Below are 25,947 nucleotides of genomic sequence, written 5' to 3' on the forward strand. Positions count from 1 at the left end.
TCAACCCAAGTAGCACCAAGGGCTACCCCAATCTTGCATGGGCATTTTGACTTGACAAATAATCCTATTCTAAGTCAAGGATCTTCTAGATAGAGTCTACTTGTCAAATGCTTTCGTTGATATATGCCATGCCATGTAGTTCTTCATGGTTTGAGAGTTATTCGTGTTTTAAGTTAGTAACCCCACTTACTGGGCTAAAACCCCATGGGGTTGTGGCATGACACTCATCATTGGTTGTTGTTGAAAAGTGTGCAACAAGAAATGCTTGTTGAGAATGCAATAAGATGATGGAGCTTAGTGGAAAGGAGTCGCCTTCACTAAGTGGGCCCACAGGCAATTTATGGTGCAATGTCTATTTTTGGATTATAGCAGGAGTGATCACAGCAGGAGTGATCCGAGTCTATTTTTAGACTACTAGTCAAAAATAGAAAAGTCAAATATTATTGTCTCATAATAATATTTAGACTATAAACTTTATCTTATCCTCTTGGAGCACTTTAGTTTGAGCTACAGATGTGGCACATGCAGCTGTCAGAAGGAAATACGCTTTCTTTGTGGGTCAGTTAAGCTATTGCATGCAAGACATCAGTTAGAACTCATGTGGTTGAGTTCTGTGGAATTAGATGAGCAGTTAATGGAGTTGTGTTCAGTTTGACTTAGTTGAACTAGTTGTATTTAGTCTAATTGATCAATAGACTAAGTGATGAGTTGTGTGAATTAGTTATTAATTAATTCACTAATTATTAACTCATAATGCAATTGAAGAATACATCAGTTAACTCAGTGCATGTACAGTTTAGTGGAGACAGGTGTTAGAGGTTGAGATTGCTATCAGTTGTGCATGAGATTGTGCACATGCATGGGATTGAGTTATGCCAATGATCTCTGAATAGTGTGGGCCAATACCAAGTGAAATATAGCTTGTGCTCACGTGATTTACAGTGTGGGTGACTTTCACAAGGTAAATAGGAGTTTGGATCAGCCATTCTCATTCATTCTCTTGCAGGATTGTGCAGTGGAGGCAGGCAAAGCAGCGGGGGAGATTTGGAGATCAGATCTGAGCTGTATTGTGTGTAACAGGTGGAGATAGTGCTGGATACTTGTGAGGAGTATTGTACTATGTAATGTTACATTCTCTCAATCATTAATATACAGATAGTTGGGGTTTTTAGCGATATGCTTTCCCCGGGTTACATACTGTGTTAATGTGTGAATGCTCTTGATGTTTTATTGTTATTGATGCTGCTATATTGATGATCAACGTAGAGGAGCTTATGCATTGTGTATGTATTCCACAATAGTACATGATCAGGATAATCTCCATTGAATATGTGTTTATTATTCAAAATTTCTACATGGTATCAGAGTGAGTTGATTTGTAGAAGAAGTTCTACATGATATCAGTGCTGTATTGATCATCAGATCTATTATTCAGAAAGTGTTTACATTTTATTTCTTCAGGCAGAGTCTGTGATCGGGACATGTAGCCTTTGGATTCATCCTTCTTTTGGAAGGTGAGATATCTGGTGAATGCCCATATAGTCGATCTCTGTATGAGAAATACTTTGTTCTCACGAATTTTAGATCAGAAGCGGTTGAGTTTTTTGAGCTGGTGGAATTCGAATTTGCAGTAGTGTTTTCTTGGTGTCAAAGTTGAAATGTCTTTCAACGGATTGCGATTGGAGTATGCCCTTGAGGGAAGCTCGAACTATATTGCATGGAAGGACAGGATGAAGGCAGTGTTAGATGATAATGGGTTGAAGGAGTTCATAGATGCGGATGTCCCAAAACCTACTGATGTTGCTCAAGTCGGGGATTGGCAAAAGAAGACAGCAAAGTGTCGAAGGATTTTGTTGGAGGGCGTGAGGGATCACATTGTGTCCAGCCTCCATGGAAAGGCTTCTCCATATTTGATGTGGAAAACGTTGACATAATTATTCCAAAGCAAGAGCGACCAGAGGAAGTTGGCGCTCAAGGATAAACTCAGAAACATTAGGTGTGAGAATGGAGACAGTATGCCCCAGTATCTCACGAAGTTCACCCAATGCCGGGATGAGTTGGGAAGTGTGGGGGTAACTGTTGAGGATGAGGATATGGCGATTCTAACACTCCTTGGCCTTCCTAAGATTTTGCATAGCTACCAGGACTCGGTGAATGGAAGGGATAAATTGCCAGGATGGGAGAGACTTTGGTCGGATCTTGTGCAAGAGGAGATTAGACGGCGCACCAGAGATAGTTCTTCATCTATGCATGATGAGGAGAACTGTGCCTTAGCGAGTAAGGCGAAGAAGAAGAAGGAGAAGGGTTCTCTTTCTGAATCCAGTTCTTCCAATGATGGGAAGAAGGTTGAAAAGTCGAAGGTGAGATGCTTTCGTTGTCATGAGTTGGGCCATTATGCTACTAATTGCCCAAAGAAGAAGTCCAAGAAGGGATGCGGGGAAGGATCTGAAGGTGATGCACTTGCTTCACAATTTGAGTTGGATTTCACACTCTTCGCATGCATGGTTTCATCCATGGTGGGAAGTGGTTGGTTTCTTGACAGTGGAGCTTCTTTCCACATGACCGGTGACAAAAGTCTGTTCAGTACTTTGGAGGAGAAAGATCTCCAGATACTCATAGGGGTGGGTAATGATGAGAAGTATAGTGTCTCAAGTGTAGGCACGGTTATTTTTCAGAGGGAGCATGGAGCTCGCCTTAGCTTGACTGATGTCAAGTATGTACCAGGACTGAAGAGAAACTTGGTGTCGATTGCGATGATGGAAGATAGAGGCTATGATGTAGTCTTCAGTAAGGGAAAGGCTTTCCTTAGACACATCATCACTAGACAGGTGAAGCAGATTGGTTCACGGGTCAAGAACCTATATGCTCTTGAGGTTCAAGATGCATGTAAAGCCTTGAGCAGCGAGGCAACTGATGGAGACTTGGTGGTTGAGAGGGAGCGTATATTACCTCTCAACATGCAGACCCAAAAGAAGTCTTAGACGATTGTGGAGGAGCCACGATTGGTGCAACAACTTCAAGAGGTTGTGGAGCAGCCACAACAAGGGAAGCTGAGAGGAGATTGAGTAGAGACATCTACTCATACAAAGACCTCCAGTAGGGGGAAACTTCGAGCCAGGTGGGCTGAGGGATCACATGCATCCATACCTCCAGGTAGGAGGTGGGGTGATGTGGATTGATCGTCCCAAGGAGGAGGGGCAAGATCCTTGAGGTACCCAATCTCTTGGATGAGACCTTGCTACGGGAGCCCCAATGTGGAGTAGCAGGAACTGACTGATTGGGTAGAGACAGATGCGGATGGAGCGGCAGAGAGAGCGATAGTGCAGGGAATCCCAGGACAACGCATAGCATGCAGGCTGCAGCAATGCGAGAGGCACAAGTGTTTTGCACAGTGCTAGGTGGCACAGAGAGGTGTGCAATGGTGCGAGATGCATGGAGATGTTGCAGTAGCGCATATGTCAGAGAGGGAGCACTTGTTAGCAGCAGGTAGAGCTTCAGCATTAGAGTATGTTCCTAGCACAACAGAGTGGTCAGTTGGGAGTGTTTTTGTTCCAAGTGTTGTTGGAGCAAAGTGGAGCGGGCATATGTGTTGCATGCAGAAAATTCCAGAGTTACAGGATCGGGTTTGAGAGGAAGCCTTTCTTGTTGAGAGGGAGTGTTGAAAAGTGTGCAACAAGAAATGCTTGTTGAGAATGCAACAAGATGATGGAGCTTAGTGGAAAGGAGTCGCCTTCACTAAGTGGGCCTGCAGGCAATTTATGGAGCAAAGTCTATTTTTGGATTACGGTAGGAGTGATCACAGTAGGAGTGATCACAGCAGGGGTGATCACAGCAGGAGTGATCAGAGTCTATTTTTGGACTGCTAGTCAAAAATAGAAAAGTCAAATATTATTGTCTCATAATAATATTTAGACTATAAATTTTATCTTATCCTCTTGGAGCACTTTACTTTGAGTTACAGATGTGGCACATGCAGCTGTCAGAAGGAAATACGCTTTCTTTGTGGGTCAGTTAAGCTATTGCATGCAGGACATCAGTTAGAACTCATGTGGTTGAGTTCTGTGGAATTAGATGAGCAGTTAATGGAGTTGTGTTCAATTTGACTTAGTTGAACTAGTTGTATTTAGTCTAACTGATCAATATACTAAGTGATGAGTTGTGTGAATTAGTTATTAATTAATTCACTAATTATTAACTCATAATGCAAATGAAGAATACATCAGTTAACTCAGTGCATGTACAATTCAATGGAGATAGGTGTTAGAGGTTGAGATTGCTATCAGTTGTGCATGAGATTGTGCACATGCATGGGATTGAGTTATGCCAATGATCTCTACGTAGTGTGGGCCAATACCAAGTGAAATATAGCTTGTGCTCACGTGATTTACAGTGTGGGTGATTTTCACAAGGTAAATAAGAGTTTGGATCAGCCATTCTCATTCATTCTCTTGCAGGATTGTGTAGTGGAGGCAGGCAAAGCAGTGGGGGAGATTTGGAGATCAAATCTGAGCTATATTGTGTGTAACAGGTGGAGATAGTGCTGGATACTTGTGAGGAGTATTGTACTATGTAATGTTACATGTTCTCAATCATTAATATACAGATAGTTGGGGTTTTTAGCGAGATGCTTTCCCCGGGTTACATACTGTGTTAATGTGTGAATGCTCTTGATGTTTTATTGTTATTGATGTTGCTATATTGATGATCAACGTAGAGGAGCTTATGTATTGTGTATGTATTCCGCAATAGTACATGATCAGGATAATCTCCATTGAATATGTGTTTATTATTCAAAATTTCTACAGTTGTTGTCATTGAATAGTCAATAATTAATAATGTTTTATGCTCCTAAAATCTCTCGACCATTCACTTGTTGAGGACCCTCTCAACTCAAGACATTTCTATAAATAGTGACCCTCATATCCTCCTCTAGCAAGCATGTTTCAATGAAATATCTTGTGAGAAGACCTCTGACTAGTGGAAAAACCGACCATCAGAATTAGCATCTGTGACTTTCGTGTAGGTGGCCTTACTCATATCTTCAATTTTACTAGTTTATTTCCTGATTGTTGGCAGCCTGCAGTGGCCTGGGAAACCCCTGCTCCTCTTCTTCGCCTGGTCACACTTTTTGAGCCCATAATTGCGATGTTGGCTTGGTGGGGGCTGTAGGTTGATTTGTTGAGGTCAGTGTTTTTTTCTCTGAACTGAAAATACATGTGGTGTGTTGCAGGTATGGAAAAGTTGAGAATTAATTGGCGTGAGCGAGATTTGGATACCCTTCGATTTGAGATTTAGAGGGATTAGGGGGTTTGAGGGGAATTAGCTCGCTATGGGGTTCTCAAGTTGGTAGAGAACCCATTGATGAGGGTAGGTGAGCCCTTGCTATCGAGGATTGTGAGCTATTAGGATTCAGACCAAGAGGTCTTTGTAGTGCAGGGGCACAAGATTGAGCTCACGTTACAGGATATTTACTTCTTGACTAGACTCTCTCGTATAGGGGTGGTGGGGGATATACATCCGGTGTTGCCTCGTGAGAGGAACATTACAAAGTTTGTGGAGCGCCATTGTCCATGGGGTGTGCATGTGAAGGGCACGACCATCCCGATCAGTGATCTAGAGAGGTTAGAGACACGGGTTGTTGTCACAACAGTGCTACAGGTCTTGGGCAGCCAAGCATTCTACCACATCACTGGTGGGCAGATGATGTTGGTTGAAAGTGTTTTGGTGGGGACCTACTATGGTGCGGCCCAAATGATGATGTCGCAAGTGAAATGACAGTTGAGTCTATGCAAGAGATAGGTAAACTGCGATTGTGCATTTGGTATAGTATTATGTGCGTTCTTTTTTGAAAAGATACCCACCATCTGTCCTCATGTACACATCCAAGATGGGGCCCGACAGGAGCCCAGGATGCACCGCTGGTGGCAACTACTATGGAGAGGAGGAGGAGGGGGAGTCAGACGGGTGTTCTGAATCTATTTTTTTGCACACTCGGATCAGATTCCCCTCTACATTAATGATTTTCCTTATAGCAGGATGAACCATCAGGGTGATCCTAACCTACCACTTCCACCCAGGTGAGCACGGGGACCAGACGTAAGTGTTAAGTTGTTATTTTTATGGTGTATTTCATAATTTTATCACATGTATATGGTACTTAGTGTAAAATATGTGGTATGGAGGCATAGCACTGGTAAAACCGACAGGATATGCAAGATGAGCCATAACACTAGGGGCTGTAGATCAGGGAACATCAATGTCATGTCAGGGTCCAGAGGATAGTGCACTAGTCGTTGATCTAAATTGTAGGTGTGAGGTACTCTTGACCAGAGTTTCTGAGCGCGGATGGCATGAGTTAGACGATCGATACATAGATGAGTGTACAAGCCTCCCCTCATAGTGGTGAGGGATCATGCGGTGCATGGCGATGGCTGGTCAGGCAGTACATGATCTACGTGCAGGTGGAGCAGAGCCTTTGGCAGGGGATCCAGCGACTGTGACTAGATATGGGGATAGCTGGGTCCCTTTGATTTTGATTTTTGTAACATGCTATGGGCATGTCAAATGTATTTAGAGCTATGGGCTCCAAACACTTATATGTTTTATGTGATACATAATATGATTATGCATTTGATATGACGACGGTGGTTCACCATGTGTTATGTTTATGGTTGTCTTCTATGGTATATATGTGATAAATGCCAATCTAGAATTTTATTTGCAATGGTATCTACATAGCTATTTTGGGCTCTAGGAACATGACTCAAAGTGATGGTTTCAAATTCACATACCAACAACTTAACTCGTAGATATTTTATAAATAGGACTTGGTTACGCACATGATACACACCATTCAATTACATGACAAGCAACAAGGAATCTAAACAAACATGAAGTTGGAGGATGCAATGATCAAGGGCATCGACTAACAAACCTATCACTGCATCATATTCGGCCTGATTATTGGTGGCAAATCCAATGCACATGTCATTCGAAAGTACTAATGTATGAAAGGAGGTGAAAATGGCCTAGGCTATGGAGGCTAGATTCATGGAGAAGTGACTCGCACCGTCGGCATAACTGATATATAGTGTGGATGATGGATCCATATGAAAGTTGCAAAAGACAACAAATGAGATGATGTACCCTACTTAATTTCTTGACAGAAATAAAGACATGCAAATCAATGGGATATGAAATGAGTGAAATTACTTGGGGTAGAATTCATTGGGAGAATTAAGAAGGAGGTGGCCTTCAAAATCCTCTAGAAGAGATGCTCCCTTGCCTAAGTGCTAGGGTAATCAGTGGTAGACCTAGTTTCCATGATGTCTTCATCAAAATGAATGATGGGCAGACGAGAGGAATGCTGACTACATGATGTGATGAAGGTACATGGTGCATCATCCTCAGAAAGGAGGTTCACATACGCATCATCTAGAATGGTAGACGATGAGCTAGTAGATGGAAAATCTACTGATCATGGGACTTGGGATTCTATCAAAAGAGATTCGATAGAATCATGCGCAGAAACCTTAGAAAGCTTTTTGCTGTGAGGAACTCAAGGATGAAGATAGGTAAAGGATATGGCCCATGTAGTCTATCATCTTGACATCGAGGGGAGGGATCACGAAGGTGGGACCAAATTCCCCTTGTTCTGGTGTACTAGTTATACCAGAATCCACAGGTAGAGGAGTAGGTGGTCCACTACGAGTGGTCTTGTATTCGTGTAGTGCCTCCATGCAATCACGAACTTTGTCAAGATGAGGGAAACAATGGGAATAGTGACCATGATGATGGCACAAGTCACAAGGGTGATTTGTGCGTAACGTTCTGAGTTTCTTGGCTGTACCCAGTAAGGTAAGTTGGTCCTCAGGGATATTAAACTTAGGAAATGTTTCATGAACCAAAGGTTTGAGATGAGGAAGTCCAGGACAGTTATTGGTGGTGTGACCAACAACTTTACACAAAGTGCATGGAGGTGATGGATTTGGGTCTTTGGGGGCTGGAGGAGCTTGGGGAGCCTTTTCCTTAGGTTCTTTCCTATTGGATTTTACCCCCTGTCCGAATTCTTTGGCAACATGAGTGGGTTCTTGTTGAGGTTGAGTGGAACTGGAGCAATAGCAGGGGCTGTAGGGACTAGTTGAACCGAGGTCAAAGCATGATATGGTCTTATTTGACCAGGAGGCGTGCTTTCATGGGGTTCAATGTACCAAACTGGGATCCCAAAAGTCATATTAGGAAGGACTAGCAAAGCCATGACACGATCAAAAAATATTCCAGGAGGAGGAAACAAGAAACGTATCTGTCTTGCAGGGTAATGTCCCAGTGGAATAACTCCTGGATTGTTGAGACCTGGAGGAATAGTTCCTGGTTGGAACATAGGAGAGGCACCCACAAACAGAGAGGGTCCTAGGTGAGTGGATCCAGATGGCTCTGCTGAGGTGGGAACAACAGGGTGCTGAGGAGCTGGCTATTGTTTAGATGTAATAGACTACTTGCGAGTAGCTCATGATGCTTGTAACATGCAAACACTCAAAGCATTAGGCTTAGAGATAGGTGGGGGAGAATCGAGGAAAGCACCTAATAATGAGGAATCTTTTTAGACTCAGGGTGCAATGCCGGTGAGAGGGGTAGAGTACTGTTTGTCATATATCGACGAGATAATGGACTTAGGGGAGGTCAAGGATGCTAGCTCCTAGTATTTCAACTGATCGACAGTGACGATATTCCCTTCACGGGGGAAGCACATCTTGCAAAAAATGGTAGATGCCACGACTGACATGGCATAAGTGTAACTACGACCCAATAGAATGTTGTAATATAAAGGGGCATCAATAACTTCAATGTCTACATGGACAATCCTGCTCACAAGAGTCACTTGAAAATTGTGATACATGCCAAGAGGTTGGGAGGAGTGACCGTCCCAAGAATGCAAAGTGATGGTGGATGGGGAAAGTTCAGGTGACTTAAGTTGTTTCCAAACGACAGCAGACATCACATAGGTGAATGCCCCTTCGTCAATAATGCATTGAGAGATGATGGCATTGCGGACTCGGATTGGTATCTAGAAAGCAATGGATGAAGGTAATGGGGGATTTTCTGATGTATCAATTAGGAAGACAAACACACTATCGTCGGAAGGATCTACTGTGTCCAAATTAGTTAGTAGAGCTTTCTATTGAGATGGGCAGGACTGGTGGACATCTAGCATCGACATGGAAGCAAGTGATTATGCCAAGTAATATACTATACTGTATGTATGGGTAGATCGGTTAAAAGTAACGTTACGACATAATGGCCCATTAGGGATCTTGGGAATTGCCTCAACTTTAGGCTGAGGGATATGTAACAGATTGATTGGTGTCATAAGAGGCTCAGTAGATGTTTTGGTTTTGGACTCAGTGGCAAACGAAGTTGATGGCTTGTCATATTGACGCGACTGAGTTTTCAAGTTGATATCGGAGGTATTGACCTCATCATAATTCATCATGAGGATTTGGTAGTCACCAGGACTAGAAGGTTGGGGGGGATGGGCTGCTTGACCTGGATGAGGTTGAGCAACAACAAATCCTTACTGGGGGAAAGGATTTGTAAGCACTGTCAGTTGAGATGGCGTATGATTTTGAGGAAATTTTTGGATGGGCGGCTGACCTTTAGAAGCTGCTTGAGCTTCCCACATTTAGTGCATGTGGGGTAAGACAGGACACTCACGTGTATAATGGCCATGTACACCACAACATGCACAAGGCTTGTTCATATGAATAACCTTATTTTTGAATTGAGACTTTTGTGATCCATATCAATTTTTTGAAGAATTCTTCGGCGAAAATCACATGGAGAAATTTCTGACAGAAATTTCTCCATGTGATTTTCGCCGAAGAATTCTTCAAAAAACCTTATTTTTCTTGGGCTGACTACCATGTTGCTGGTTTTTGGTGTTAGGCTAGTTCCCCTCGGGTTCATTAGGTTGATTACCTTGATTACCCTGGTCTTTAAGGTTTTGGTTGGAACACCTCATGGAGCAGTTCCTAGACTCTTGGATTTGACCCCTGAGAGCAAGGAGATGTTGTTTTGATCTTTATGTATCATTTTCTTAGTCATAGAACAGGTTGGACATAAAAGGAGAGAACTATTGTAGCTTATGCTTGGACATTTTCTGGAAATCAAAGGATACAGTTTGAAGCTATTATCTAGGAATTCATGCGCAGTAAGTTTGTAATGTAGCTTTTTCTCTGTTATAGCTTTATATGAAAGATATTCATGTTCTCTTTCCATTCATTATTTCCTCAGTGGCTTGCCTTGAAGTTTATAAACATAATTCTTTGCATAAAACTATGTTTTTATGGGAATATCATTATGTGTTAATTTTTTTCTTGTTTAATGAATTCATGTTCTTATTATCATTAAAACCCTTTTTCATCTTCGAAACACTAGGGTACACCGAAAAACCCTAAATCCATCAAATAATTATTGCTACCTTGGTCCTTTATATCTTTATTGTTGTAACCCTTTGAGCCTTTGACCTAGCTACCTAGTTTTTCTCCCTTATCTAGCATCAAACCCTAAATTTTCAAGACCTACCTGAGACTAGCATACCTAGCCTAAAATCTATTCCTTTTCCATTAAATTCATTGGCTGTGATCATAGAGGGATCCCTCTTTGGTTTGGTAGGGCTAGCTACCAAACTGAAATCTTGGTCTATGGTTACCTCCGTCGATCTCATCTTAGCTTGGGACATTGTGGAGGATAACAGGATGTAAAATGGCTCCAATGATATTGTTGGCAGCGTGAGATGCCCTTGGTGCATTGGCACCACCAGGATGGGGGAGGTCTAGAGTGACAATATAGACATAACGAGATTGCGCATAAATCAAGTCATATCTTAGATTGGTTTGGAGAGCTTCTTCCTCTGTTTGAGGAAAGTGAGATGTGATATCTTTAGAAATGGGTGATAAAAGGCTCCTAAGAAACCAATCGAGGTAGACAATAGTCAACCAATCCAGTAGACAACTCTCGGAGAAACCCATAAACAGATCTTAAAAATTCCGACAAACCCTAAAAATCGCAGGTACAAACTTGATTACTAGGAGATCACACTTTTTGGGCCAAAAGGTGTGCTTTGGACCTCGAGATTGCACTTTTTGGGTAGAAAAGTGTGATTTATGCTCCTTGATTCCTGGTTGCCAAGTCTTAGAAAAATTTGTCGTCACTGTCGCAGCTAGTTCCTGTGACTTGCAGAAAATACCAGAAAACTTACGAAAGTTAGAATTTTGACTGATCTAGGGTTAGAATGCTAGTAAAAAACATTAAGAGACTGAAAAAAGAAGAAACCCTAAGCTGAAAACTAAAGGTCACCCAGGTTTCTGGATCAGAAGTAAAAACCCAGCAGAGTCACCAATTTTGTTATAGTGTTTTCTTCTCATATGTGTACGAAAACAAATCACCTAATACTGTGGATGACAAACAATCTTAACAATATAAATGTTTGCTAAACATTGTAGATCTACAACAAATGATAGAAAAAATACCTGCCAAATCCTTGATCTATGCCACGATCATAGTTAAACAACAAAATGAAATAGTAATAAATGTGGGTAACTGTAATAATCCATTGGAAACCAGATACATAAAGAATATATTTTATTAAACAACACTTGTGAAGGGAAAAAGTAAATGTTACTAGTCCCCCTCTATGGGATGGGTTCTTGGCTATCCTCAAATGTCTTCATCTTTTCGCTAGATTCTCTCTCCTCTATAAGGTGTAAAACCCAACAAATGAAATATTTGAGGTCAGTGAGAACTCAAATGGAAAAGAAAAAGGTGTGCGACAATGATAATAATCAGAGTTACAACAACGAGTGCAACAATGAAAATGATCAAAAGTGAATAATGAATGGAAAACCCTCCTATTTAAAACAAAATATTAGGGTATCCTTAAATAATGAGCAATAATAAAATATTATTAACCCCATTCTAGAAATAATCACTTGGAATATTTGATTATATTTGCTTAGGAGGGAAAAAGTATTTAAACTTTTATTTAGAAATAATAAATAAATAAATGATTTATCTTACATCTCAAGAAATATGGTTACGAAATAATAAACAAATAATGATTTATTTGAATATTCATGAGGGATTTAGTCTACCTTCACAAAGAATAATAATTAATTAGTGACTAATTAGTTATTCCTAGAAAAAATAAGGCAATTAATAATTTATCTGTTTATTTTTCATAACTGGGCCAAATGTGACAAGAAATATTAATTGAACAATGGTTTAATTAATTATTCGTAGAAGATAATTAAATAAATAGTAATTTATTCAATTATTCTTCATGGGTTTAATTATAAATTTTTTTACAAATGTGGTTTATTAAGTAATTTATCATAGTGAAAGCAATTTTACTATGGAAAAATTGGCCTTACTTGGTGTACTTCGATCCATCTAGTAAATTAAGGCTAGATGATCAATTTTTTGTGATAACAATTACAATCTATGCATGTACCCATGTGAGACAAAATAGGCTTGAGAAATCCTGCAAACTATCACTAAGACTCGGACAACTATGGGAAGACCAACTCTTCGACATCCTCGTGGTGATCGACGGTGGTGAACTAAGGCCAAGCTCGATAGTCCGTGATGGTGTACTCATGCTCAATTGTGAAATCCTATTGAAAAATAACTATTTCTTCTGTTGCATATGAGTGCACTGATTTGGCTCCTCTGTCCAACTTGTTTGATAACATTAGCATCATAGCCTTGAGTGCGGTCGGGCCAGCAAAATACTGATGCATAGTGTCTGTGTTGATCTCCAAGTGTGTGTTGGTGACTATGCGCATCAACTTGTCGAAGTACATGTCCAACTCCAGCTGGGCTTGGTTCTTTGTCTTTGCCTCAGTGAGTGTGCCAACAGATGGGATCACATGAGTGCGCACAATTACATCCACACTCCTGAACACCCATGCATGTGATCGACATCACTTCTCACACTTTTTTCTCTGTGCCAACTGTTGGGATGAGTCTATATCCTGTATGGGTGTAGTTTCATCAGTTTGCGCGTGTTTCGCCCCTGCTAGATTTGTTCTTGATGTGCTTCCTTCTCTGCTCTACACAACTCTTGTTCTAACCTGAGGTTCTGCTTTAACTCCTACAATTACTTCTTTGTTTCCTCCATCCTTTATATGTCTCATTACCTTTGTGTGATCCTCTTGTCACGTTTTCACCTCTTAGCCTCAATATCCAAAGCTGATTTCATCACAAGTGGATCTTCTTTGAACTTGCATCTTTTCTTCGCCTATGTGCTGTCAAGAACCTTCCTCTTGCCTTTGTCGCACACAAGTTTGATACCCTCTGCTGCTGCTGATGGTGCTACTCTCTACGATGCAGTGGCTATTTTATCTTGCTATACTTGTCTATGAACAACTTGGTGTCTTCATAGATAGGCAAGCTCATAGACACTTGCTCAACTGCATCTCCATTTGTGCTCTCAACGGTGTCCTTTGACTTTGCTCCCTCGGAGGCCATTGTACCTGTGTTACTGAGAGGTAGATGAACACCTGTGATACCTGGAGACATAGAAAAACTCAAGGCAAGAAATCTATCAGTTGAAAACCAAAACAAACTTGAGGACTGACTTGCAACATACCTGTATCACTTATTGTGAAGATTGCGCAATTTCCACCTGGAGGCTAGGAGACTGACTATGCAAGGCATAGTCTGGGCAGTTAGGAGGTTGACTAACTTTTGGAACTATGAAATGCATCATCCATCCTAGTTTGGTGAGGACTGAAACTACGTAATGCAGAATTTGAGTAAGTAGTGACATGCAAACTAGCAAACTACATTGCCCAATTTATGGGGCTAGCAAGGCACTTCCTCCTAGAATTGCACAATGCAAGGCTGGAGGCCACTGCTGACTAGATATGCACATTTTTTGGGAGGAAGGAAAAGCCTTCATTCTCGGACATGTGCATTGCTGGTCGGGTAAGGCAAGGTTTGTGCTAAGGAAGCTCAGACCCACCGACGGGCAACTAAAAACATGAGAAGGTTGGAATGCATGGCGAGTCTGAGTGTAAACAAGAGTGAATGATCATGCATGCAAATAGTGACTGCAAGATTCATAAAACAAGAAAACAAGCATGTGTGTGAAGCGAGTCACCCCAACGGTGACCGTGATTGCAGAAACAGTGTCATGCATGCGACAACAGTGAGATGCAATGAAAAACTGAAACAATGCTTCTACAGTCTAACATGCATCAAAACGAAAGCAAGCATTCATTGAAATCAAGCAGACAACACTTACACAAAGAGAAATACAAAAAGCAACAAAAACATAACACAAGACATGAAAAGCAGACTTTCCCTGAAAAAGTTGAGTTGAATGTGCCGAAGACACCTAGATGTGACGTGGGATGTCAGAGCTGTAAGATTAATGTGAGGAATGAGCTCTGCAGCGTTTGGAAAATTAGTTTTGATAAGATCAAGGTTATGACGCATATGCCAAAAATCTAGGAAAAAGTGACACTTGGAGGGAAGTTTCTAAAACAATCTTTACATGTAACCTCCAGCTACTAAAAATAGATCCCTAAAATTAGGGATGCCTTTTTCATGTTCCTTTTTTCTACTTCGGGAAAAAAGCATCCCATGCATGCAAATAAGGATTGCTCAGTCCCGGAGGGAACTGGTTAACTTGAAGGCACATGCAGTAGTCTGCAAGTCTCAGAAAGGGATTTGCAAAACTTTTGGACTAAGCAAGGCTCGTTGTCCCTCAAGAATTTTTTAATTTCTAGGGTCAGTAGGTACTGCCTCTCAGAATTGCGCAATTTTTGGGCTGAAGCCCAGTGTTGGTATGGATTGCACAATTTTCTGAGGGAGGGATGCCTAGATGGATTGCACAATTCTAGAGCTCAACAGGAAACCCAAAAAAGATTGTGTAATTTCTGGAGGGAAGGTTGGTTCCCCTCCAAAATTGCGCAATTTTCGGGGTGGGGGGGGGGGGGCATCTTAGCCAAAAAATTACCTAAGTCCGGAATGTTGGCTTACGGGTGGGAGACAAACAAATTGACATGCACAGGATGGCAAGCCAATGAAACTCAACTTAAGCCTATGTACTTGACAGTGCAAGACTTGCTGCTAAGGATGGTTGGTAAGGAGGCTCCAAAACAAAGCTAAAGAAAAATTTCGGAGGGTGGTTGTAGCTGCTACAACACTTACCGACACACTAGTATAACTCCAGTTCTCTGAATGGACCTTGTTTTGTGAAATCAAATCTAACACCTCCAGAAGTATTGTTCAATTCTATGATCAACTTGAATCCCACACTAACTTGATTGAAAGTTGTAGCACCTGTCATGCCCTTGGTTAGTCATCACACATTCCAAGTCAAGTCAACACAGTTGTTTCGATTGGGATGAGGGGTATATTGGTACGCAAGAAATATGATAGGCAGGGTTTTAAGTTTCATCTCTGGTGTTGCTCCACTGCAAGCAGGCCTAGATAGTATGCTGATGGAGTCACGTAGGAAAAAAAGCATCACTACGCTGCCAATGAGCTTGGTCAGTATCCCGACAAAGTTACTTACATCACCTCTCTACGCAGGAAGCCTTTATCTTCTTTTGCCTTATTCATTTTCATTTTTTTAAAAAATTTTCACATTTTCATTTTTATTTTATTTTATAACTGTGCATAACACTTATTCATTTCAGAGGCGGAAGAGGGATCCCAACTTATTGAGAGTAGAAGAGGTTGTTCCTTCAGATAGTATTTTGTATATACCTCTGACATACTTATTAAGATTTTCTCCCTCACCTTACTCTGCTTGACTAAGCTGACAAGGGTTAACCCAAACAACTGACTAGAGTAGGTGATACTAGTTAGCGTGCAAGTGTTGTGTTTTCATCAAGGTTTACTTCGAATAGAACGTATTTTCCATTGGCGTAACATGGACTAAAGAGAACAAGTTCTACATACAGATACAAGACAACAGATAATGAAGTATTGATAACCGCACAAGTCCTCTTGCACTTTACTTTTGCTTGTTTCAAAAGTCACACATAGCTTCATGTGAAACTAACCTATGAACATAAACAAGAAAACAAACAACTAAAAGAGTGAAGAGTAGAAGAAAAATGCAAAAGAAAAGTGAGTATAAAAACAAGCAAATAAGGAAACACTATTCCTACTCCTAAGCTAATGGTGCATATGCCTGATCACATGAAGTGATATTTCTAATGCAGCCACTGGCGCATTTGTCGACCCATATTGGTGAAGGAATGGTTCACAAACAACACAGTTGCGTGTACTAGCAAACATGAAATATATAACAATACAGACAAACATAGTCTGAGTTTAAATGTGTACACAAAACAGAAATGAGTGTAAGAATATGGCATCTAATCCATGGACTTACCATGGTGTTGTGCGACACTTCATGTAGATGTTAAGCATACACATTCTCTTGACTGTGACATGCAAGAAAATGAGAGAAACAAAGACAACTTGCATCACGCACGCGTGCTTGCTGTGTAAGATTCCTCCAATGCATGAGTGATGGGATCATGTAGTTTGAGTGGAGGAAGCGAAATATGTGTGTGGGATTGATCTTCAATGCATACAGATGAGTGATGAGGAGCCTCGATGCTTCAACAATTTTTGGACTGGAAGAGAAACCAACCTCAAGACAGTGAGGGCTTGACATAACCATCAGCTCAGGCTGAGGTGCCTCGACAGTTTGTGGGGTTTCAACTTCGTCAACAAATAGATCATCATAAATAGGTGACTTTTAAAAATCAACAGCGATAGAATCATCAACGTGATCGAATATGGGAGTAAAGAGATCATGACAACTACTATTAGAAAAATCAATGATTTTGTCAGCATCCTCATGATCAGATAAATCAAACAGAGGGCTACATGAAAAGAAAGAATGTTCACCCTCTGTGTTTCCAGAAAAAGAAGATGAAAAACCAAGTGGATTTTCAATTAATCATTTATATTCTCTGTTGTTCAATGATGGACTAAGATTTGGTGTGTTCTACAAATGATCAATAATGGGTGCATATGTTGGTGGATTTGCACAAGGAAAATTAGAGATATCAGAATCACTGAAGAGGTTAGGAAAAAGTTGAGGAGGCACAGACAGAAGGAGATCATCCTTTGTCATGGTTTGATGTTCAAGTTCCTAGTCATATTCATCATGAATGACAACACAGGTTGGTTGCGCAACACGAACTCCGTCGATGGCTTGATCCTCATTCGCAACAGGTGTAGAGTTTGGAATGAAAGAACACAAGACAATGCAATCCAGAGGATTAGAGGAAAACAAAGAGGGATGTTGTGGTAACAGATGCATGTGACAATCCATGGGCTTTGCAACCAAATCTACGCGAAAATTGAGAGAAGTGATGATGGGAAGATATGACAATCGAACAGACGTGTGTGCATGTTCTTCCACATCACTCTATGGTGGTGGAGTTATTTGATAAGGCGAAGGCAGACAATCACTTGTGACAATGACTATGTCTATCTATGATTGTGCAAATCCATCACCAACATATGCTGAGTGGGGATTGAACTTCAACTTCAACTTGGGATTGACTAATTTTTTAAGACAGATTTCGAATTTGTCCCAAAGATATTGAAACTTCATCTGGATTTCGAAGCTTGAAACTACAATACACGGAAGTGCTGAAAAAAATCCATAGGCGATTCTTGTGGAGTCTTTCGTTGTTAAACAATTTTTTGTCAAGAGGTTCTAGATCAAAATGATGGAAAGTAGATTCAATGAGATCAAAAAATTGGTCAAGTGAGAGAATACTGCGGGTGGTAGGCTGCTGCACCATCGTTGTTTAGATTTGTGAAGTGTGCATGAAAGAAGCAAGCTGACCTCTTCATCAGAGAATTCATTTGCATCATCAATAAATGCATAGAAGACTTGTAATTACTCAAGCCATGCCTCTTCTCCTTCACCATCATACGTGAATTCCGCCAGGAGATCAAAAAACTCCATCGTGATGTCGAGTTGTTCAACATTAGAGAAACATCATAGAGGGATGAGTCTAACAGTATCCATGACGAGTATGTGAAGAATCAAAACATGATGTAAGGGCACAACTTATCATCCTACCCTCCTTCTAGTGCTAGAAATGTTGACGGTGATGGACTCGCCAACATGTTAGGGGATCTCCCCGGTAAGAAGTCCCAACTAGACCTCAGATCGTTTGGTGTAGGAGTCCTAGTAGTGGGTCATATGGTAATGCGTTGACTGCGGTTATGCATAGAGGCAAGCAGGATTTCATTGTTGGTAGCAAGGGTGTGACCAGCGCAACAAGCAAAGAAAGGTGCATGAAGGGTTCTAACGCATGGATAGGGGGATGAGTGCGCCCCTTAGAAACCTGTGGAAACACACAGCTTGAAATGGAACACACGATCAAAGATACATCACAGGCTGGAAGGCAGGGAAACCAACGATCTAAAGTGATGGTTAAACTGACAACACATCTCCGTAATATTCATACATACATATATAGAAAGAGTCCATACACACATGCGTAAGAAAACAACTACATATATCATTAGAGTAACCAAGATAGCTGAAATACAATAACAACATATCCAAGAAATGTGTTTGCTTTGTTATATTAAGAGTGAAAGATCCAATCATACAATGCAACCATGAGCAACCACCAGTTCTGAAAATGGAATTTTACAGTCACTGCCGTCTACTCCTCCAAAGAGATACACTAGCTCTGCACTATGGATTCCAAGTCTTGTTACAATACACACCAATCTTTCTGTAAGATACACCTATAGGAAGCTTGGCTCCGAAAAGCCTCTATGATGAGTTATGAGGTTCTATAAATAGCAAATGGTAGGGTAACCCTTGACATTCCCCGTTGTCACTCTTCACCTACCCTCATGACTCTTCAATTACTACATGACTGTTACATTCGACCATCAACACTTGGTCTTTCTCTTTTACAAGATGTTACATTACAATCTACAAATGTACCCACGTGAGACAAAATAGGCTTGAGCAAGCCATGTAAGATATCACTAAGAATGAGATAGCAGTGGAAAGACCAACTCTTTGACATCCTTGCGATGATCGACAGTGGCGAACTGATTCCAAGTTTGGTAGTCTGTGATGGTGTCTGCATGCTCAATGGTGAAATCTTGCTGGAAATGAACTCTTGCCTCCATTGCATGTAGGTACAATGATCTGGCTCCTCTGTCCAACTCGTTTGATATCATGTGCATCATTGTCTTGAGTGCGGTCAGGCCAGCAACATACTGATGCATAGTATCTGCACTGATGTCCAAGTGTGTGCTGGTGGCTATGCGCATTGACTCGTCAAAGTACATGTTTAGCTCCAATCGAATTTGGATCTTTGTTTTCGCCTCAGTGAGTGTACCAACATATGGGATTGCATGCATGCGCATAGTGACATCCACCCTCCTGAACACTCGTGCATCCAATCAACATCACTACTCATCCTATCTGATCTGTGCCAACTGCTGGGATGGGTCTATATCCTGTATGGGCATAGTTTCATCAGTCTACGCATGTTGCGCCACTTGCTGGATCTGTTCCTACTGCGCTTCCTTCTCTACTCTACGTAACTCCTGTTCTTCCCTGAGTTGCTACTTCAACTCCTGCAACTCATTCATTGTTTCCTCTATCCTTTGTTTGTCTCTTTCACTTTGCACAATGCTATTGTCGCGTTGTCACCTCTTAGCCTCAATCTCCAAGGATTCTTTCATCACAAGTGGATCTGCTTTGAACTTGCAACGTTTCTCCACCTCCGTGTTGTCAATAATCTTCCTCTTGCCTTTGTCTCGCATAGGTCGGCTACCCTCTGGTGCTGCTGATGGTGTTGCTCTCTGCGATGCCGCAACCACTTTATCTTCTATCCTTGTATATGAACAACTTGGTGTCTTCATAGATAGGTAAGCTCATAGACACTCGCTCAACTGCATCTCTAGTTGCACTCTCAATGGTGTCCTTTGACCCTTCTCCCTAGGAGGCCATTGTACCCGTGCTACATAGAGGTAGACGAACACTTGTGATACCTAGAGACATAAAACACTCATGGAATTAAATATGTCAGCTGAAAACCAAAACAAACTTGAGGACTGACTTGCAACATACTTGTATGATTGATTGTGAAGCTTGCGTAATTTACACCAGGCGGCTGGGAGATTGAATGCCAAAACTATGCAAGGCACAGTCCGGGATGTCAGGAGGCTGAATGACTACTGGACCTACGCAATGCATAGTCTACCCTGGCCTACTGAGGACTGAAACTGCACAATGCGCAATTTTAGTCAGTAGTGACATGAAAACTAGCAAACTGCATTGCATAATTTTTGGGGCCAGCAAGGCATTGCTTCCCATAGTTTCACAATGCAAGCTTGGAGGCCAGTTTTGGCCAGGTTTGTGCATTTTCTAGGAGGAAGGAAGAGCTTTCATTGTCAAAAATGCAAATTTTTGGTCGGGTAAGGCAACGTCCAGGCCAAGGTAGCCTAGACCCACCGATGGGCGACTGAAAACATGATAAGGTTGGAATGCATGGCAAGACTGAGTGTAAACAAGAGTGAATGATCACGCATGAAAACAGTGAGTCCAGGATTCAGTAAATGGGAAAACAAGCATGTGTGTGAAGCGAGTCACCGAAATGATGACTGTTAGTGTTAAAACAGTGTGATGCATGCAACAACAGTGAGATGTAATGAAAAAATGAAACAATGCTTCTACATGCTAACATGCATCAAAATGACAACAAGTGTTCATTGAAATCAAGCAGACAACACTTACACAAAGTGAAATACAAAAAGCAATAGAAACACAACACAAAACATGAAAAGCAGACTTACCCTGAAAAAGCTAAGCTGAATGTGCCAAAAACTCCTAGATGCAATGTGGGATGTGAGAGCTACAAGATCGATGTGAGGAATGAGCCCTGCAGCGTCCGACAAATGAGTTTTGATAAGAACGAGGTTATGCATGCATGCCACAAATCTAGGAAAAAGCAACACTTGGACGGAAGTTTCTAAACGATCTTTTCATGTAACTTCCAGCTGTTAAAAATAGATCCCTAAAATTAGGGATGCCTTTTTGATGTTTCTTTTTTCTATTTCAGGAAAAAGTAGCCCATGCATGCAAAGAAGGATTGCTCAGTCCTAAAGGGAACTAGTTCATCTGAAGGCACATGTAGTAGTCTACAAGCCTGGGAAAGGGATTTGTGTAGTTTCTGGGTTGAGTAGGGCTGGTTTTCCCTCAGGAATTGCACAATTTCTAGGGTCAGCAGGTACTGCCTCCCAGAATTGCGAAAATTTTGGGCTCAAGCCCAGTGTTGGGTTGGATTACACAATATTCTGAGGGAGGGATACCTAGCTGGATTGCGCAATTCTACAACTTAGTAGGTAGCCCAACAAAGACTGCACAACTTCTCAAGGGAAGGCTTGTTCCCCTCCAGAATTGCGCAATTTTTAGGGGGAGCATCTCAGCCAGAAAATTACCTAAGTTCGGAATGCTGGCCTCCAGGTGGGAGACAAACAAGTTGACATGCACAGGCTGTCAAGTTGATGAAACTTAGCTGAAGCCTATGTACTTGAGAGAGCAAGACATGTTGCTAAGGATGGTTGGTAGGGAGGCTCCAAAATGAACCTAAGGCAAAATTTTGGAGGGTGGTCATAGCCGCTACAACAACTAGACACTAGAAAACAAAGGGATTAGCATGAAAACAACTATCCCAAAAAAAAACTTGATCCTATCCATGAAAATTCTGGAAAACCAAACAATCTAATTAAGTAACCCCATTAACATAGATATATATAATGTTCAAATACATTCATAAAACTATAAAATCTAATCACCGAAACTTGGATGGTTTTAGTTGGTAGTTTCACAAAAGGTGTAACACTGACACTTATGTAAGATTGAGATGTAATAGTATCAGTAGTTAGCATTGTGTCTGAGATTATTAAATGACAAAAGCAGATCACGAGGTCACTAATTGGCTCATTACAAATATGTAAAGACAATAAAAAATTCATTAGCTTAACACATAACACTTAATACCTAATTAAAAAAAACAAAATCCCATTCATAAGATTTACATAATTAGTCACTAACCCATTGTGTTGAACAATATCCTACACCACTATAAATAAATCTGACTTCAAAGGTAATTCATATACTCATCATATTCTCTTCCTGCTCCTCTATTGAAAGTATTTTATTATTTTGGTCTTAAGCACTCAAAACTTTAGTATCATTGATTTTTCTTTCTATGGGTTAACCTCCTCTATTCATATTATGGTGGGATTTTACAACATCATTTGGATTTTACGAGGTTGTTCTTAGGATTCATTATAGTTGAAATTGTTTCTAAATGCCTATTTTCCAATGCATGTTATTCTCATTATGATACATGTTATTTTCATTCTAGTGTTCGGTGAGGTATGCCACAGGGGAAAGACAACTTTAACAAGCTATACAACACATTTTTATAAGCATATGTATTAGAACAATTGAAATAGTTCAATTGTCTTAACACAAGTTAAAGCAACATGAATTACAAGTGTTCAAAGAATAGTCTTACAAACAATTACAATACATGTGTGAAAATGTGTTGTTGTGTTATTAGGCTTCTGAATTAAGGGAAAGTTCCAAGACACATCAGTACACCATACATCAATAAACCCATAAGTGGGGTGTTGGAGCCACTGCTTGCTCCTCAAAGAAAACATTAGAGACTCTCAAGGCCATGTGGGAGGAGCCAAGGTGAAAAATCTATTGCATGTACAAATGAGGGGTATTTATAGCCAAGGGTAAAACTCGCCCTTGTTATTGTTTGACTTCCCTCATGAATATTTGACATACATGACTCTTGAACTTTACATGAATCTTTAGATTTACATGTGGGTCTCTTAGACTTCCACGTTACATTACATTGATTTACAACAGTATGGCCCATGGTAGTGATGTGGCCGAGATGACTCATGACACGAATTGACATGACAGTGCTGGTATGTTCATGTTGGTGGTGGTGTTCCTGTCGAGCCACTATGCTCCTAAGTGCTGGATATGCTCTTGGTGTATCATCACTTCACCTTCACATGAAAAGGTGTGTGGAGTCTTCAATGGTCTTGTTGTTTGCTTGATGTTTGCATGTCCATGTTCCTCCTTCGCTTGTACTTTGACATGCTTCATGTATTCGTACCTTCATGAACAAATCTCCTTGCACGCATTCCTCATTCATCCATTTGCGAAAAAATCTCCTCACATGAATTCCTTGTTCATCTGTTCGTGAACAAATATCCTTGCATGTGCTCTCCTTGTTCATATTGTTTGTTGTTGCGTTGTGTCTCTTCCATATACCTGTATCTACAATCACTCATGACGAGATGATATCAAATCCAGAAATCTCCTAGTTTTCCATCATGCATTATCCTTTGCTTTTAGATGTAAGTGACCAAGAGAGAGGACAAGACTCTTGAAACGGTGCAAGCTGGATTTCAAGCTGGGATTTGGGCTCCGAGCACTGTGAGTGAAAATTGTGCAGAGGTCACTAGGAGACTTGGATGGGAAATTTGGATCAGTAGTGACTGTCTGCAGGATCTGGATCAGTTAGATGAAAGATCTGCACAATTTTTTACGGAAGAAGTGCAGGCAAAAAAGAGGTTGGTAGCAAAAACTGTGCAATTTCTTCTAGGAGATGGCAAGGGGCCACAGGGGGCTTGCTTGGAAAATTTGCATAATTTTTCTAGGGAGCTGGTAGTGGGTTGATAGATTCTACTGGAAAAAACAACGCATTTGATGGGAGGATGGCCTGCTGAACATCCTTGCATGGTTTCTGAGCAGAGTGGGATGTTGGGTAGCTAGGTGACTACTCATGAAAACTGCATGGTTTTTTGCGCGAGCAACAGGCCAGCTGAATGGGTGACTGGCTGGAAAAAATGTGCAATTTTTTGAGGGAGCCACTGACAGACATAGGGTGTCTGAATTTGCTTTTAAATATAATATAATTAAATAATATTTTAATAAAATATTTTTAATTAATAATCACTTTTAAAAATTAAATTATATGCAATGGGCACAATCAACACTAGGAATTAGGCTTACTATTTCCCTAAGGCGACCTTTCTATTGTAAGTGATTATGGGATTCATTCAATTGGTTCAACTGATATTTTCTCAATTGGTTCAAACCTGGTGGTGGATATGCTACTTGGTAGGGATTTACGCATTGTACGTTTGGTTTACTAATTGAAATGACACCCAAACCAAAAGTGTCTTGTTTCCCTCGTAAAACACTTCATGATGCACTTAGTATATGGTTTCCACGTAAAGCGCTCCATGATGCACTTAGTCAAATGCTCCATGTAATGCTTGAGTCTTAACATCCAAGATGGGTAGCTCCATATAAATTTTCCTGACTCACACCTTCTCAAGTTAGCATACTAATTTGTTTCTTTCCGAATGGAAATGGGAATGTGGAAGGCACGGAGATATGAGGTTCTTTTGAGCAACAAATTAATTTGTTTCTTTCTAAATGGTAGTGGGAATGTGGAGAGCATGAAGATATGACGTGTTTTTGAGCTTCAGAGGGTCAAATGTTAGGAAATACTTCGTAGATCATCTATACCCTCATAACTACCAAATAAATATGTGTATTCCATGGTGCCCATCAATAAGAAAAGGGGAAGATATGAATATGACAATAAACCATGCCATTGAATGCAATATTTTCTCCCCACACTATGCATCCTCTGTGTGGTGCCTCAACCAAGTGTCCTAGGTGCACGAGAGGGTCATCCCTTTGTTTTACGAAGTGGTTCCCGTTTTATTCAGAAGCTCATTTTCCAAGGAATTCTAACACCATAAGATATTGAAGGATGGAAAGGTGTCCATGTCTAATCTGTCAGGTTGGACATTGGCTGGACACTGGAAAGCAAAGGGATTAGCAGGAAAACAACTATCCCAAAAAAAATAACTTGCTCCTATCCATGAACATTCTGGAAACTAGACAATCTAATTAAGTAACCCCATTAACACACACATATATATAATGTTCAAATTCATTCATAAAACTATAAAATCCGATCAACCAAATATGGATGGTTTTAATTAGTAGTTTCACAAAAGGTGTAACAATGAAACTTATGTAAGATTGATATGTAATAGTATTAGCAATTGGCATTATGTCTGAGGTTATTAAATGACAAAAAATGATCACGAGGTCAATAATTGGCTCATTACAAATTTGTAAAGATAATAAACAATTCATTAGCTTAATACATAATACTTAATACCTAAGTTAAAAGAATATGTTCCCATTCATAAGATTTACATAATTAGTGACTAACCCATTGTGTTGTACTATATCCTACACCACTATAAATAAATCTAGTTTCAAAGGTAATTCATATACTCATCTTATTATATTCCTTCTCCTTTATTGAGAGTATTTTATTATTTTGGTCTTAAGCACCTAGAACTTCCAAGTTATGAATTTTTCTTTCTGTGAGTAAACCTCCTCTATTCATATTATGGTGGGATTTTACAACATCATTCGTCTTTTACAAGGTTTTTCTTAGGATTCATTATAGTTGAAACTTCTTCTAAATGCCTCTTTTGCAATGCATGTTTTTCTCATTCCAATACATGTCATTTTCATTCTATTTTCAAGATTTTGTGTTTTGAATGTATTTTGAAGATTTTGGGTTGTGAAGGCCTTTAAAGTACCAACCCATTAAGCAACGTAAGTTGGATGTCAACTAAATTTTCTTCCATTCCATGTATTCCATTGGGTTTTAGTTTCTTTAGATTTAGTTGCAATTTAGGAAAAATAAAATATATTTCTCATACAAAGCAATTACTCAATCTTGATCTCGATCTCAATCTAGAGCATCCGGCTCTCTAATGACTCAGATGGTCATA

This window comes from Pinus tabuliformis, chromosome 9, assembly GCF_031772625.1.
Source record: "Pinus tabuliformis cultivar Carrire ecotype Pingquan chromosome 9, CPIR1, whole genome shotgun sequence".
NCBI lineage: Eukaryota > Viridiplantae > Streptophyta > Pinopsida > Pinales > Pinaceae > Pinus > Pinus tabuliformis.